This window comes from Phodopus roborovskii, unplaced genomic scaffold (genome assembly GCF_943737965.1).
Source record: "Phodopus roborovskii unplaced genomic scaffold, PHOROB, whole genome shotgun sequence".
Classification (NCBI taxonomy): Eukaryota; Metazoa; Chordata; class Mammalia; order Rodentia; family Cricetidae; genus Phodopus; species Phodopus roborovskii.
Genome location: NW_026126407.1, coordinates 32,575,849 through 32,591,986, shown reverse-complemented (window position 1 = coordinate 32,591,986; position 16,138 = coordinate 32,575,849).

Genomic DNA, 16,138 nt, shown 5'->3' with positions numbered 1-16,138 from the left:
AACATTACAAGTTACTTATAGACACCACCTAAATAAACAGGGGTTAATCCAAGAGTACCAGACTACTTTGCACAGCTTTCTTCTTATTTCTCATGGTACCTTTCTTAAGAAGGCTTTCACAGCTCATCTATAAGCCAGGCAATGGTGGTGCATGCCTTGAATTCCAACACTCAGAAAGCAGAGGGAAATAAATCTCTATGAGTTCAAGGCTAGCCTGGTCTGTAGAGTGAATTTCAGAACAGCCAAGGCTATGCAAAAAAGAAACACTGTCTCAAAAAAGCTGAGATAGACAGATAGATTTTTGCTCAACAAAAAAGTACATTATTCCATTTAAATGAAGATCTACCTTTCAAGGATCCAATGAACTCTATTGAATGCTAGCTGCCCTAATGTCTAGAGACTCACTCTATGTTGTCTTACTGTCGAACACACAATCACACATCACCCCATAAGTCATTCCATATGGCACAGAAACTCCAAGGAGCACTATCCTGATTGCTTCTCTCCAGCACAAATCAGCCGACGACTGTACTCACCAGTTAAGTCAGAGAGCCACAGCTTCCTGTTACAGTCTCTCCTTCTAGTCCTCTGCTGCCGAAGGACTTCTAAAGCTGCCCATGGATAAAGATGAGTCTCTCCCAGAATTCCATCCTTATCTCTGGGCCATACTTCCACCTGTTTTGTGTGAAAACTGAGTCTCTCCAGTCCTCTATTTCACCTACTAAATAGCATCTCCTCACTGATACAAACAGATTATAGGAGAACTAAGTGAGTGGGAACATTGCTAATGTGCCCTGGGCTGTTTCCCAAGTGCAGCGAAGATCTTCACTTGAGGTGTGACTCCAGGCCTGGGGAGCATGCTGCTTTTGAGATGGCTGGAGAGTGAAGGGACTTTAACACCTGACCAACCCTCTCAATTTACAGGTGAATAAATTACACTCCAGGAAGAAGAATAAACTGTAGAAACCAGGAGTCCCTGGAAAATAGCAAGAACAGAATTGATACCATTCTACTTAAATCTTTCTAATAATGTTTCCTAGCAGTCCATGTCCAGAATGGAATAGATGAAAGAATACATCCAGCCCACAATGCCTGTTTCCCAAAGTTTAATAGAACCAGGGATGGTGGTGCACACCTTTAATCCAAACACTGGGGAGCAGAAACAAGCAGATCTCTGTGCTGTATTAAAGCATGGTCTACATAGAGAGAGTTCCAGGCCAGTCAAGGCTTTGTGGAGAGATGAGATGTTTAAAAAGCTGAAGCCAAACTTCTGCATACCCAGGTGCACCTTTCAGTTGTTACTGGATTGTCCATGGAGGCTCCCAGAGTGTGTCTAACACAAGGGACCGTGTGACTACTTTCCTATCTGGCAAATAGAGGGTGCTATGTTGTTCAAACAAGAGTGTTTCCAGATGGAAATATGAATTTGGAGGGGTTCTCATCCCCCCAAAACCAAATTATAAACTTAATATCCAACCTTTTATGATCTTCCTAAAAATACTGAGGACAGAGTTTGAGGTGAGAATTGTACTGGATCATCATCATCTTATTGAATGTGTCTTTTCTCTTTTTGATATTTTTTTTTCAAGACAGAGTTTCTCTATGTAGCCTTGGCTGTCCTGGAACTGGCTCTGTGGACCAGGCTGGCCTTGAACTCAGAGATCTGCTTGCCTCTGCCTCTCCAGTGCTGGGATCAGAGAATGTGCCATCACGGCCTGTCACTGAATGTATAGATGCTGCCTCCACACCCATCTGAGGAAGAGAGAGGGGTTGAGAGAATTTAATAACATTAGGCTTTACTGAATGGAGTGAAGCCAGGATAGTCATTTGAGTTTTGACTAGGGTGTTGTTACTGTTGTTTGTGTTTCTTGATTCAATTTGAGACAGACTCTCATTATGTAATTTAGGCTGGCCTTAAACTCTTTTGTACGTGAGCAGCCACTGAACTTGTGATCTTTCCACTGGTTCTGGGATGACAGATATGTGATGCGACCCATGGGTTCTGCTGTGCTGAGGATCCAACCCACACCTGGCAAACACCCTAAAAGTGAAGTACATCCCCAGCCAGGATGATCATCTTATTAAGAACTATCCATGGGCACTGAACTGCCATGCCAGGAGCACCTATACAAAATGTATGGTGTGTTTTGCACATCCCTATTCTGGTAACGGGTCGTCACACTGTTCACTTTGCTGCTTAACAATGTGTATGTATTAAACAGAACAACTTTCTTTTGGAACTGTGTGACTTCAAATATTTTCAAGAAGTATAAGTAAAAGGATAACATGTAATAGCTGTTTCCAGGAACCTATTTTTGTGAAACACCATATAACTCAATGGTGTCATACTTACATACATATGTCTATGGAATGGAAATGTGTCTGAGGTGGGGAGGAAGCCGCCAGACTCTTCAAAGTACCTGGAGAGAAACAGGATGAAGCAAAATTACTTTTAGTTTAAAGCTCTTTATTTTTAAAAATACTTTTCTTTTTATTAATATTATAGTAATATTAGTAGGGAGGGCTGAGTGCATGTTTGTGCACCATGTGTGTGGAGTCTTGGAGTTTCTAGAACTGGAGATACATGGGATGAGTTGTCCTGTGGGTGCCAAGAACCTAACCTATATCCTCTACACAGGCAGGAGTACTACCACGAAGCCATTTCTCTGGCCTTGATGTTCTTTATTTATGTATCCATTGAGTATCTGAGAAGACTCACCAGTATGCTGAAATATGTTAAACGGAGGTTTTAGTTTTTTCTTATTTTCATTACTCTGTGTATGTACATATACTAGCGTATGTACATACATGAACACACAGGACAGAAGAGGGTATCTGGTGGCCTGTTCTATTTCTCTACCTATTTCATTGAGTCAGGGTCTCTCCCTGAATCCTGACCTCATGTTTTCTCATTAAACTGGAAGCTGTAAGACCACTATTCCTTTCTGTCATCTCCCCTCCCACTTCAAGGTTGGAAAGCAGGTGTTCTTGGGGGAGGTGTCTTCTTACGTGGGTGCTGAAATGCTCAATCTGGCCTTCAAGATTACACAGCATGTATGTCTAACTGCTGAGCCATCTCTCAAGCCCTACCACATGTCTCTTTTTAATATGTGTATCGGGAAATTGAAACTGCTTACATAGTCCTCATTGTATTAGTACTAGACAGTGCTGATCTAAAAGTACAGAGCAATTATACACATCTCTCCTGGGGCGTGTAGGAATGTTCAGTGAAAGGAGAATGAGGGAATTCCAGCATTTGTGGACTCTACTTGTTTCAGGGAGAGTTTGTTTTCAGATGAGGTTTCATATAATCTAAGAATCTCAAGTTCTCAAGTTTCGGTAGCTGAGGCTGGTCTTAGGCTGTCCATTAGATAAAGTTCAGATTTCATGTTTGTCTTTTCTGCTGTATTATTATTATTATTATTATTATTATTATTATTTTGGTTTTTTGAGACAGTTTCTCTGTATTGTTTTGGAACCTGTCCCAGAACTAGCTCTGTAGACCAGGCTGGCCTCGGACTCACAGATAATGAAAGACCCGCAGAGTGTGGACCTTCACACTCTGACTCAGGAAAGGCGACACCCCAAATCACTCATGAGAAGTGGTCTTGATGCAAAATGCAAGAGGACTTGTTTATTCCAAGTGCACTGGGGTCCACAGTCATATGCCACAGGGGTAGAGGACTGAGGACTTTGAGGGCAGATTTGAGAGTTTTTATAGGGTTAGTAACAAAGCCCACACACCAAACCAATCATCAAGATCCCATGTGGTGCAGGCCAATCAATTTAAACCATTTTATAGTTTTTAGACCAATCATTTTAAATCATCTAAGCCCGTGCTTTATAGACCAATCAGTTTTCTATAGCCCCCGAGGTCTGCTTTCGCAGGGGCTCCTAGACCTTTTGCCAATTTATAGGCAGAGGACAGGGTCTGGAATTTAAGGAATTTAAGATAGTATTTTTAAACTTCTAGCTTCCTGGGGTCATTGGAGAGTTAGGCTGTATTTTTTCATCCTTACAAGATTCACCTGCCTCTGCCTCCCAAATGCTGGGATTAAAGGCACGCACCACCAACACCTGGCTTTATTTTTATTTGTTAATATGTCATTATAGATGTGAATAATCTTTATATGTTATTTACTTAGTTTATTATTTATGTATCCTACTGACCTGAATTCCAACCCTTGTTTTTGATTCTGGTTTTTTGAGATGGCGTCTTGCTATGTAGACCAGGCTGACATCACATTAGCAATCTCCCTGCCCAGTACTGGATTTTCACTAACGTGCTGAAATTTCACTCACGTGCAATCACACCCAACTTAACCATTCAAACTTGAGGAACCAATCCCAGGACTCCCATTTAATAGTATCATGCCAGTTTCTTAGTTTTGATCAAGTTTCCATGGTATGTATCATGCTGGCATTAGAGGAAACTGGGTGATTACAGGGACACTTGCAGTTTTGCTGCAGATCCAAATTCTTTCAGGATAACAGATTGAACAACAAGGAAATAAATAATCCAAGGAGATCTATATCTTCCCAGGCTATTGTAAAGCAATTAGCTTCCATCAGGCTACCCAGCCCAGAGTGTCCTTGTGACACCTTGACTGTTAGCCTGAGGAGGATGATTGATGTCATTGTTGGAAAGAACAATGAAAATTGCAGAGAACTTCCCTGAGGCCTGAGCAGAAAGGCCTTGAAGTCCCTCACCCTCAGCACTGAGTCTTCCTTCCACCACAGCTCAGTCAAATCCAGGTCAGGACAGGTTTGACTAAAGTCTGCAGTGAACTTTTAGCAAAACCAAATTGCTCCAGCCCAGCAGGGGGTGCTGATGTAGAAATCTATTCTAGAACAAACATGTAGGAAACAGTCTTCCTAGAGCTGCTCTGTTACTTTTACTTTTTACTGCAGAGTTTTATGTACAAGTTCAGTTCACAGCTGAGCAGTAATGATGTCATTATGTGACAGATGATAGAGGGGGATACAGGGATGGTCATAGCAATGATTTTGTAATAACACATGTTTGACAGCTAATGTCTAATGTCTGTCAGTGGGGATTTGGTAAAAACATGTGATACATTCATGATATACACCATCAGCCTGACTAATCATCAGGTATAGAATGCTAGAAGACACAACGCTACTGAGAAAAACAAGGTGCAGATTCACACACATGGTAGACTCCTATTTGTGCCCACGATATTGGGGAACAGCAATGTATGAAGAATGTTTTAATATTTGGACTCAGAGTGAGCAGCATGGGATGGGAACAATTTGGAAGGAGAGTCATGATTTCATACATGTTTCATATGGCTTGACTGCTTTCTTATATACATGTGTACATATAAATGTATTGAAAAGAATTAATGTTGAACATTATAACAACCCCAGTTGTTTGAAATGCTTCTTACTTGTTGAGGTTCTTGCCCACTGTAACAGACAGATAGCTTAGATCCCAGATAGATGGGCCATTTTCATGGGCAACAATGCCCATTTTTCTTGTCAATTTCCATTAGCCCTGTCATTTCATGTTCATGGAACACAATTCTGCCCCAGGCATTGGTTCTGTACATGAAGAAGCAGGAATCCAGTATATGGGAAATGACAGAAATGCAGCTTCTCAGACTTGCTCCTGACCAACTGAGCTGGAAGCTCTGAAATCCTCTGTATCTTAGGCTAGCCTCTAATTCACTCTGCAGCCAAGGTTGGGCTGGGACTTGTGGTAGTCCTCCTGCTTCAGCCCCCTGAATTAAACACCCCTGACTTCTTTGATTTTGGAGGAAGTGTCTCTGTTCAGAATGACCTGTAACTTGCTTATGTAACTCCTCTTCCTTCTCTTTTCAATTCTCCTGTCTCTACCTCTCTCCTGGGTCCCAGGATAGACAGACATTTGGGGAAGACCATTTTAACTGGAGAGCTAAAGCTGTGCCTACACAGAGCTGGCCTTTGATTTTTCCCTGCCACATACATGTTTTCACATCTTTCATTCAACTGTGACCTGCTGCTGCTACTACTACTTACAGGTATGTATAGACCTAGAGCTTCTCAGATGGTGAAAGATTATTTCACAGAGGGCAAGACAGAGACACAAGCACAGTCATCATGAGGCAATTTGCAATATCATATGTTTGGAAGCAACCTAAATGTTCAACCAGTTAAGTATGTTTGAGGTATCCATGATACAACCAGAGAGCCTAATTGAATAACCTGATGTAGGTGTGGGCAATCACAATGCTACAGACAAAATCAAGGTACCAAATTATGTATGCACACACTGCTAGGGATCAACAGTGTGTGCACATCTTTTAATGTTTGAGCTCCAGGAAGGGGAGCTGAGGGATGGGAAGAGTTGGGAGAGGGAGCCCAGCTTTCACGTTCCTTTCATGTAGTTAGAATACTTTATCATATAGTTGTGTTATTATAGAGAAATTTATTTTAAACTCCAATACAACATATAAGGAGTTTCAATGTGCAAGCTACTTGTTCTGCTTTTTCAAAGGATTTCATTCACTAGAGGGGTAAGAAAGAGAGAGGGAGGGAGGGAGAGAAGTAGGTAAGCAGGAGGAGGGAGAGAGAGAGAGAGAATGATGATGAGGTTACCTTTTCTTTGATAATGAACACACTGGCTCAAATAGGTGGGCCATTTTCCTGGCCAGAGATGTCTATTTTTCTGAAAGTTGACTCCATTAGCCCAGGCTTTTATCTTCAAAAAACTGTTAATAATTCCCATTTTCCATCTCAGACAGTTAAGTTGCCCTGGCTGGCCTCAAACTCACTGTAGTTCTGACACAGGCTCTTTAGTACAGGGATTACTGGCATAACTTTTTGTTTCTGACCTGTTAAATTTTCTTTTTTGAGAAATGAGTTAATCAATTCAGCCAGCCTGGAACTTGCTCTGTGGTTCAGTCTGGTCTCTAATTCGGAATCTTCCCGTCTTCACCTGCCAAGCCCCAGGACTAGAGGCATGTGCATCATAGCAGGTGTCTGAACAGGGCTCCCTGCTTCCTGTGCTGTCAGAGAATCATTGGCATAGTCAATCCTCCTCCTGACAGGGCAGCCACAGTTCCCTCTTTTATTCTGGGATGCATTACCGACAGAAATGGACCCACTCTCTCACTGTCTTGCCCTCCTTCCCTCTCTGTGTAGGGTCTTTGGAAGACGCATTTATAGTCCAGGTCGGCAAGAATGCATATTTGCCCTGCAGGTACACTCTACCTAGCTCTGGGACACCTGTACCCGTGTGCTGGGGCAAGGGACCCTGCCCTTGGTCACAGTGTAGCAATGGGGTTCTCAGCACGGATGAAAGAAAAGTGACATATAAGAAATCCGGAAGATACCAGCTCAGGGGGAATTTCCTCAAAGGAGATGTGTCCCTGACCATAGAGAATGTGACTGTAGATGGCCAAGGGATCTACTGCTGCAGGGTGGAATTCCCTGGTCTAGGGAATGATGAAAAGTCAAACCTGCGATTAGTCATCACACCAGGTGAGTAGACCTTTCCATGTCCTCTTTGTCTGTATGAATCGCCCATGGGTCATAATATCATAAGGATATATAGATTATTATCACCTCTGGCATCCCTAGCTACAGTTCCTGGGGTGGGATGAGAGGACCTAGGATGACGAGGCCTCATCTGTGAGGGCCAGTGTTGTACCTACCTTCCATGTGTTTTTACACTCAAGGATGCAGTCTAAAGAAGGGCAAGAAGGGCCTAGACCATAGAGAGGTTCAAGAACCTGCCTGATCATTAGATCACATGGAGAGTGTCATAGAAACAAGTGCCCAGGCTCTTCCTTGAAACAGAAACATTATTATCATGTCTATAGTTGCAGTCTGGATTCTCCTTTTACACAGCTCCTCCCTAATGTCCAGCCAGCAGTGGGAAAACCCTGCTGGGAACCCCTGGGTTGAACAGGTTTGTGGTGGGTGTATATGTGTACATGATCTCTTGTTTTAAGATTATAGCACATGGGCTAGCAATGTAGCTCAGGGGTAGACTGGTGACTTTTCACACAGCATGCTGGGATTAAAGGTGTGTACCACATTGCCTGGCCAACCAAGAATTTTTAATCATATTAGGATCAGGAAATGGCACTATGTGCTAAGATTCTGCATTAGTCACAAACTAAGCTGGTGACCTGGGTCAAGACCTTTCCCTTGTCTGGGTCTGTGTTTCTTCTTCTACCCAAGAAGGATCACTCAAACCTCTGGGTTTTGTCTTTTGGGGAAATGCATTCTGCCTCAAAATTAATTCTGGATATCCTCAAATTTTACCAAGTGGGAACATCAGATGAACTGTCACAGAAAAAACACATCAGTGTGGTTATCTCCCATTGCTTTCTTCTGCAGTCTCGGGATGATGGCCCTTTAGAGGGCAACTATGATTTAATACTTGAGTAAAAACTTCATCAATAATGTTGAACTTGTCTTCGGTGGCTTTGGGTTGTGCTTGACACTGAAAAGTTTTGTTCTGGTAAGCATGGAAGACGACTGAGCTGCAGAGAGAGTTGGCGGAAAAAGAACAAGCAAGTCACTTTTTAGGTATGGGCAAAGTTTTCATTTATAATTCAGTGAGATGGGGTATTCAGGATGGCAGGAGCCCAGTTCCCCAAAACTGTAACAGGGAACAAATTGCACCACATAGGGACCTGGTATTAATTCACAGAAAAGTTTGCTTAATAGATATCAGACAATTAAGAAACATTAAATCAAAAATAATTCATATTGGCATCCATCAGGACACTCATGTAAGAGAACACAATAGTAAAATGTCTAAAAAGACAGATGTCCAACATCAAACTGAGTTACCTAATCACTCAGGGTGTGCACTTTGGAACTGGGCTAAGGACTGGATGACTTGTGTATTTACAGCTTAGGACTGTGGCCTTTAGAAAGGGTTAGGAAAGCCTGGTGACCCATGCTAGATCCCTGGACCCACAGAAATGTAGGAGACAGCCAGCTTCACAAAGTTGTCCTGTGACCTTAACAGATGTCATTGAACTTGCATGTGTACACACAAACACTAACAATAGCAATCTACCGCAATAATAAATAAATTCTTGTTTAAAAAAATAGTTTAGAAATCTTCATGGCATCTGCACACACTAACGCTAACATAGAGAGGAAATGTGTAAAGCAATAAAGCAGGGCCTTTCCACAGGGGCTGGTGGTACGGTGGTCTGGGAAGCACTTGCTTCCCAGTCTACAATATGGTTCACACTCACGTATACCACATGCACCAAAACATCAGGCACAGTAGGGAGAGGAACTAATTTTTGGGAGAGAATGGTTAGTGTTTGTGGTCGTTCTTTCCCATTATTTGTGGGAGGGGCTTTTACTCTGGTGGTCACTTTGTACTACTATGTGAACTTCCTAAAACTCATGAAGTAGCAAATCAAAGTTGAATACAGACTAACTTTAACTCATGGGTAGTGTTTTGACAGAGTGCAGTTTTGTCATTTGTACAATGGCCATCTCTACTGCTGAAATGTAGAACCAGCCAGTCACACGAAGAACACCTGTGCTGTCACTTACAAAGAAGATGGGACAAAGCTTTTCTTGTGTGGGTCAGTATCACAAGTACATGTATGGAAACAACTTAGGGTCAGAAAGTGCAGATGAGCCAAAGTGACAGCTGACAGAAGACAGTCTTTTTCTTTTTCTTTTATATTATGGGTTTTATCTGTTTTTTTTCCCTTTTGTTAAAAGGAAGAGAGAGAATATAACATAGAGTGGGTAGAAAGCAGTGTGATCCAAGAGGAGTTGGTAGGTGGAAAGGGACATGATCAAAATATGTAATATGAAAAACACTTTAGAATAAGTAGATAAACAAGAGAAGAAGGGAAAGGGAAAAGAAAGAAAGGAGCAAGGAGAAATCCACAAGACGGCAAGTTCCAAAGCAATTGGCACAAGCCAAGACAACTTACTTCTCTGGGTTCCTCTTCTTTCTCATGTGTCTGCACTCTGAAATGGAGTTGGGGTAGTTGGGAGGAGTTGAAAGGAAAATTGAACATATAAACCTTTAAAAAAATAATTTTAAAGCCTTTCTCTAAACATTTCACCCATAGGTAAAGAACTCAGTGACTTCCCAGTCATTTAAAAACAAGTCCAAGTCTAAAAGCTTCTCATCTTCCCAGACTGACCCCTCCCTTCCCATCTCCAACACTCCAACCAAAGCAAAATTTAATTACTCCTGCCTTCGCTACCTCACTGCTAACACAAAACCTCAAATGCCTGCAGCCAATTGAGTCTCTTTATACTGCATACAACTATTTTGTACAAAATCTCCTAATCTGCAAGCCACAAAAGTGAGTGAAGAACCCTGCAGTATATCTATGTCCTCATCTCCCTGATCTGGTTTCTATGTTATATAATATTATGTACTACTTATAGACATCGAGAGTACCAAACTATTTTCCACAGTTTTTAAAAATCTTATTTCTCATGTTAATTTTGCTTAACAAGGATTTCATAGCTCATCTATGATGTCCATCATTTAATTTAAATGAAGATATACCTTCCAAGAATCCAGAGAACTCTATTGGATGCTAAGTTGCCATTATGTCTAGAGACTCACTCCCCATTGTCCCAATGTCCCACACAACCCCACATCATCCCATATGCAATTCTATATGGTACAGAAACTCCACAGAACACTATCATGACAGCTTCTCTCTAACATGAGTCTGTAAAAGACCCTGCTTACCTGTTATTCAAGAGAGTGGAAATTTCTTGTTCCAGTTTCTCTTTCTTGTCTTCTGCTGCTGATGGATGCTTCCAGAGCTATTTACACATAGAGGAGTCTCTCTTATAAGTCCATCCTTATCTTCGGGCCACATTTTCACCTGATTTGTGTGAAAACTGAGCCTCTCTACTTCTCCAATCCATCTGTTAGATAGCATCTTCTCACAGTTTACAGGTGAATAAATGGCACTCTAAAAAGAAGAATAAACTTTGGAAACGAGGAGTTCCTAAAGCAAGAGCAGAAGGGACACCTGGCTCTTATTATAACCCTGGATGCCATTCTACTTACATCTTTCTAATAAATGTTTCCTAGAAGCCTGTATTGGGATGGGGGAGTTGAAAGAAATAAATCTAGTTCACAGTGCAGGAGATGGTGATGGGCACCTTTGATCCCAGCACTGGGTAGGCAGAGGCAGGTGGATCTGTATTATATGGCAGAAGCATCAGAGAGAGCATTCCAGCCAGCTGTGCGGTGAAGTAAGATCTTTCAAAAGCTGAAGCCAAGCTTCTCCAGACCCAGAGTATGGGAGCTGAATAAAACACAAAGCTCTGTTTGAGTTCTTTCTCATCTGCAGTAGAGGGTAATATATTGTTCAAGCAAGTTCCCAGAAGCAAATATAAAATTTGAGTGTGTCCTCATTCCCACAACCCAAAGAAGTACATAAACTAACAACCATCCGACCATCTTTAAGATACTGAGGACAAGGTCACGATCTGTTTGGTGCTAAAAGTTCTTACCCATCACCATCTGTGTGGGTTTAAGATGCTGTCACCACATCCATTTGGGGGAAGACAGGTAGGTCACTGGAATTTAACAACATTAGGCTTTACTGAATGGAGTTAGGATAATCATTTCAGTTTTTATTTGGGTGCTGTTTGTATTTCTAGTTTGGTTCTAAGATACTATGAAATTCAGGTTGTCCTGAAAGTCCCTTTTAGACAAAGACAATAGTAAATTTCTAATCCCTCTTCCTCCAGTGCTGCTGGATCACAGGTGTGTGCTGCCTCCTGGGGTTTCTGCTGTGTTGAGGATATAACCTGGGTTTCATGCATGCCTGGAAAATCTTCTAAATCTCAGCTACATCCACAGCCAGGGTCATAGTGTGTGTGTTTGTGTGTGTGTGTGTGTGCGCGCGCGCGCGCACGCTTGCTTGCTTAAATTTATATATACTTTTCTTGTTATCACTGTTTCAGCCAACTGGCTTCCTGTCAACTTTTAGGATATTCTGAGTTCCCCCAGTCAAGGCACATATCCCATGGCTGTTCCCTTTTTTAGGAAGGGCGCTTCTCAATGGTGTTTTAAACGGCTGTCCCATATCTTTTCAGTGTCCAGCTGAAATTTGTAGTCTACAACAACAGTTCTAGTTGTTTACTCCTAGTCTAGTTCCTGTCTTGGGTACCTTATTAGAAAATAATCCTTGTCTTAAAAGTAGGAGCCTACACAATACTTCACTCAGGTGGGTTATTATGTAATAAATGTGAAATGTACACATGATTTCATAAGACTTAAATGAAAGAGTCCAAATGCTCAGCTTTTTCCTATCTATTCCATGTTGAGATACTAGGACCTGCAATGGATCAAGTTAAAGAAAATAAATTATAAAATTAATGTCACTTATTTCTTAAATATCTGTTTTGTGTGTGCATGTATGAAGGCACATGTGTGTACACTTGGGTGTGGATACATGCCGATGCAAGACAGATGCCGGTATCTAGTGTCCTCCTCTATCACTCTGCCTATTCCTTTGAGTCAGGATCTGTCCCTGAACCAGGGCCTCATGATTCTTCTGTCAGACTAGAAGCCAAAAAACCATAGCAATTTCTGTCTTCCCCTCCTCACTTTGAGAGTGGGTTCAGATGTTCTTGGGGTTGGGTCTTCTGAAGTGAAAGCTGGGATGTCCAGTCTGGCCTTCATCATGGCACAGCAGGCAGGTCTAACTGCTGAGCCTTCTCTCTAGCCCTATGACCTGTTTCTTTTAAATATGGATGGCAGAAAATTAAAACTGCATATATAAATCTTGCTGTATTAATATTGGACAGTGCTGGCCTAGAAGTGCAAAGCAGTTTTCTCCTGAAGAGTGTGTGAATACTCCATGTGAAAGACAAGGAATGGGGGAATCCCTGTGTTGAAGTTGAACTCTACTCTTTTTTTAATGTTTGCTTGGCTCGTTTTGTGGTTGTTTATTCTGAGATGAGGTCTCTTAAGCCCAGGAACCTCAAGTCTCTATGTGGCTGAGGCTGGTTTTTAGACTTTTGATCTTCCTACTCCATAGCTAGATTTCAAGTATACACCACCATGTTTGTCTTTTTCACTGTATTTTTAATTTTTATTTTTAAATATTTCAGTATAGGTTAGCATAATCTGTTAATGCTTCTTACTTTTATATGTATAACATGGAGCTATGTTCCTACTCTTGGTTTGTTTGTTTGTTTGGAGACAGTGTCATGCTATGTGGACCAAGTTGATCTCATATTAGCAATTCCCCTGCCTAGTGACAGAACTATACTCAGGTGCAACACAACCAATTAAAGCATTCACACTTGAGGAAACAATTCCAAGGCCCCCACTAAGGTTCAGTTCTCAGTTAACAGTATCATGCCAGCTTCTTCATATTGATCAAGGCTCCATAGTGTGTATGATGCTGACATTAGAGGAAATTGGATGATTACAGGGGTACTTGCAAATTTGCTGAAGATCCAAATTCTTTCAGGATAAAAAAGTGGAACAACAAGGAAATAAATAATCCAAGGAGATCTGTTTCTTCCTAGCTACTGTTGAGCAATTAGATTCAAGCAGGCTGTTTTGCCCTAGAGTCTTTCTTTTGACACCTTGACTAGAAAGAAGCAGCTAGAAAGGTGTGAAATGTCAGATTTCATAGTCTTTATCTGAATTCCCAGGATAATGAGGCTGTTGCATGCATATTGGGAACTTTTAGCCTGAGGAGGATGGTTGCTGTCATTCTTAGAAGGAACAGTGAAAACCTCAGAGAACTTCACTGAGGCCTGGAGTAGAAAGGCCTTGAAGCCCCTCACCCTCAGCGCTGAGCCTTCCTTCCACCACAGCTCAGTCAACTCTAGGTCAGAAGAGTTTGGCTAAGATCTATTGGTCAACTTTTGCACAAAGGAATTTTCTGAGCCCAGCAGGAAGATGCAGACCTTTAACCATAACAATGGGAGTTGGTGGCAGGAAAATCAGGAAGTCAAAGTCATCTTACACTGCCACTGCCTTGTGGTTCACAGTCAGTATAAATACACAAGACCTTGCTCAATAGGCCTCACTACAAATATATGTATGAAATTGACATACAATACAAACATAGCAGTCTTCTTTTCCTTTGCCCAGTTACTTTTATTTTGACTGAGGAGTTTTATGAACGAGTTCATCGAGCAGTTGAGCCACTGACATCAGCATCACAGTGGCAAGGGAAAGACACAAGGACAGCCACAGAGATGTTGTTGTAAAAGCACATGTTTGGCAGCATGCTAAATGTCTACCAGTGGGAAGCTAGGTAAATAAGTGTGATGTATCCATATTATAATCATGAACCTGATTGATTGACCCAGTGGAGAATACTCTCAGCCACAATGCAACGGAGAACATCAAGGTGCTGATCCACACCATGTACAGAAAGTCTCCTCTGTGCATGTATTTCCAGGAGCAGCAAAGTATGCTGAAGGCTTTGGTTTGGGGACTCTAGAAGGGGAACATGGGGATGAGAAGAGCTGGGAAATGGAATCATGATTCCATCCACATCTTATATGACTTCACTGCTTTCCTATATAGCTGTTCACATATGAATGTAATAAAGTAATTAATGTTAAACATTAAAACAACACCAAAGTAGTTTGAAATGTACAAGCTTCTCATTTGTCAAGTGTGTTTATTCAGTGTGTTGAGAGACAGACAGACACACACTCATTCAGAGAAACACACACACCCAATTCTCTGAATCCAGCTTGGCTTCAAACTTATTATTCAACCCAAATTGGGATGGACATCATGGCAGTCCTCTTGCCTCAGTTTCCTGATGGTTAAAATTACTGGTGTGAGCCACTATCTCTGACATGTTTATTTCTTTTTTGAAAAATGTCTCATTGCTCTGAATGGCCTGGAAATTATTTATATAGCTCAGTCTGACTTCACCCTTTCAATTCTACTGTCTCAATCTTCTGACTTCCAAGGTCACAGTCACGTGGAGTCAGAGAAGGTATTATGTGAACATTATGTGCAATCACATAATAATGAACCATATTTCCAGAGCCATGAGAAGGCATACATACCTCTAATTATGATATTAGACTTGATTTTCATTTATGTATCTATGAGAAAAATTAAAACTTGGATTTCCCATGATTTGATTCCCTCAGGGAAGGTAAGAAAAGTGAAATGTTGTGTTACAATAAACGGGATATAATTACAAAGTGCTTCTAAATTAAGTCCCCTCTTTTAATTTTATAATCCTATTCCTCTCTTATAGATGGTTTTAGTATCCAAGATAGAAACCCATTTCCTGAATTATCAATGATTGTCTTTCATGAACAGAAAAATTATAAGGTCTAAAGCATCAAAGTCTAAAGTAAAGTGTCCATGTTTGAGACAACACTCTACCAGTGACTTGACAGACTAAGCATGATGTCAACAGTGAGTTTGAGTAGAGATAGCAAGAGGGTCATCCTCCACAAATGGTGGCAAGTAGGGACACCAGATAAACTGACACAGAAAATATCCCTGGAGATTAAAGGGTATCCAGTGTGGTCATATCTGGCTGCTGGCTGCTGTGGTAATGCAGGGCTTATATGTGCCATCCAGTGTAACCCTACATCTCAAGTGTCCACTAGCGTTTCTAGAGTCTATCCTCTGAGAAAAGAGGCTACTCTATATTATTCATAAATGTATTCTCCTATTCTGTAGGTTTATTTATTTATTCACTCATTCAAGCATGAATTCATTCACTCATTACTGTCTATCTTTCAACTTACTATTTCTTATACTTAAAATATTTTGTTTTTAATTTAGTCCTTAGTTGCTTCATGCATGAATACAATGTATTTAGATCCTATTTGCTTCCCTTCCTCAAACTCTTCTGAAACTCCTCCCCATCCCCTGACTTTGTTAGGCCCACCTCACCTTACCCTTCTTCTGCTTTATGTCTGTTTGTTTTGTTTTCAAGACAGGGTTTCTCCGTGAAGCCCATGCCATCTGGGAACTGTCTAGACCAGGCTAACCTCAAAACTCAGAGATCCACCTTCTGTCTCTCAACTTCTGGGATTACAGACAGACATCACAATGCCCTGCTTCATGTCATTTTTTAATAACCCAGAGTCTAATTAGTGGTGTCCATTTGTACATTGAGAATGGACAACATACTGGGGGCTGTATCACTAAAGAAAATTG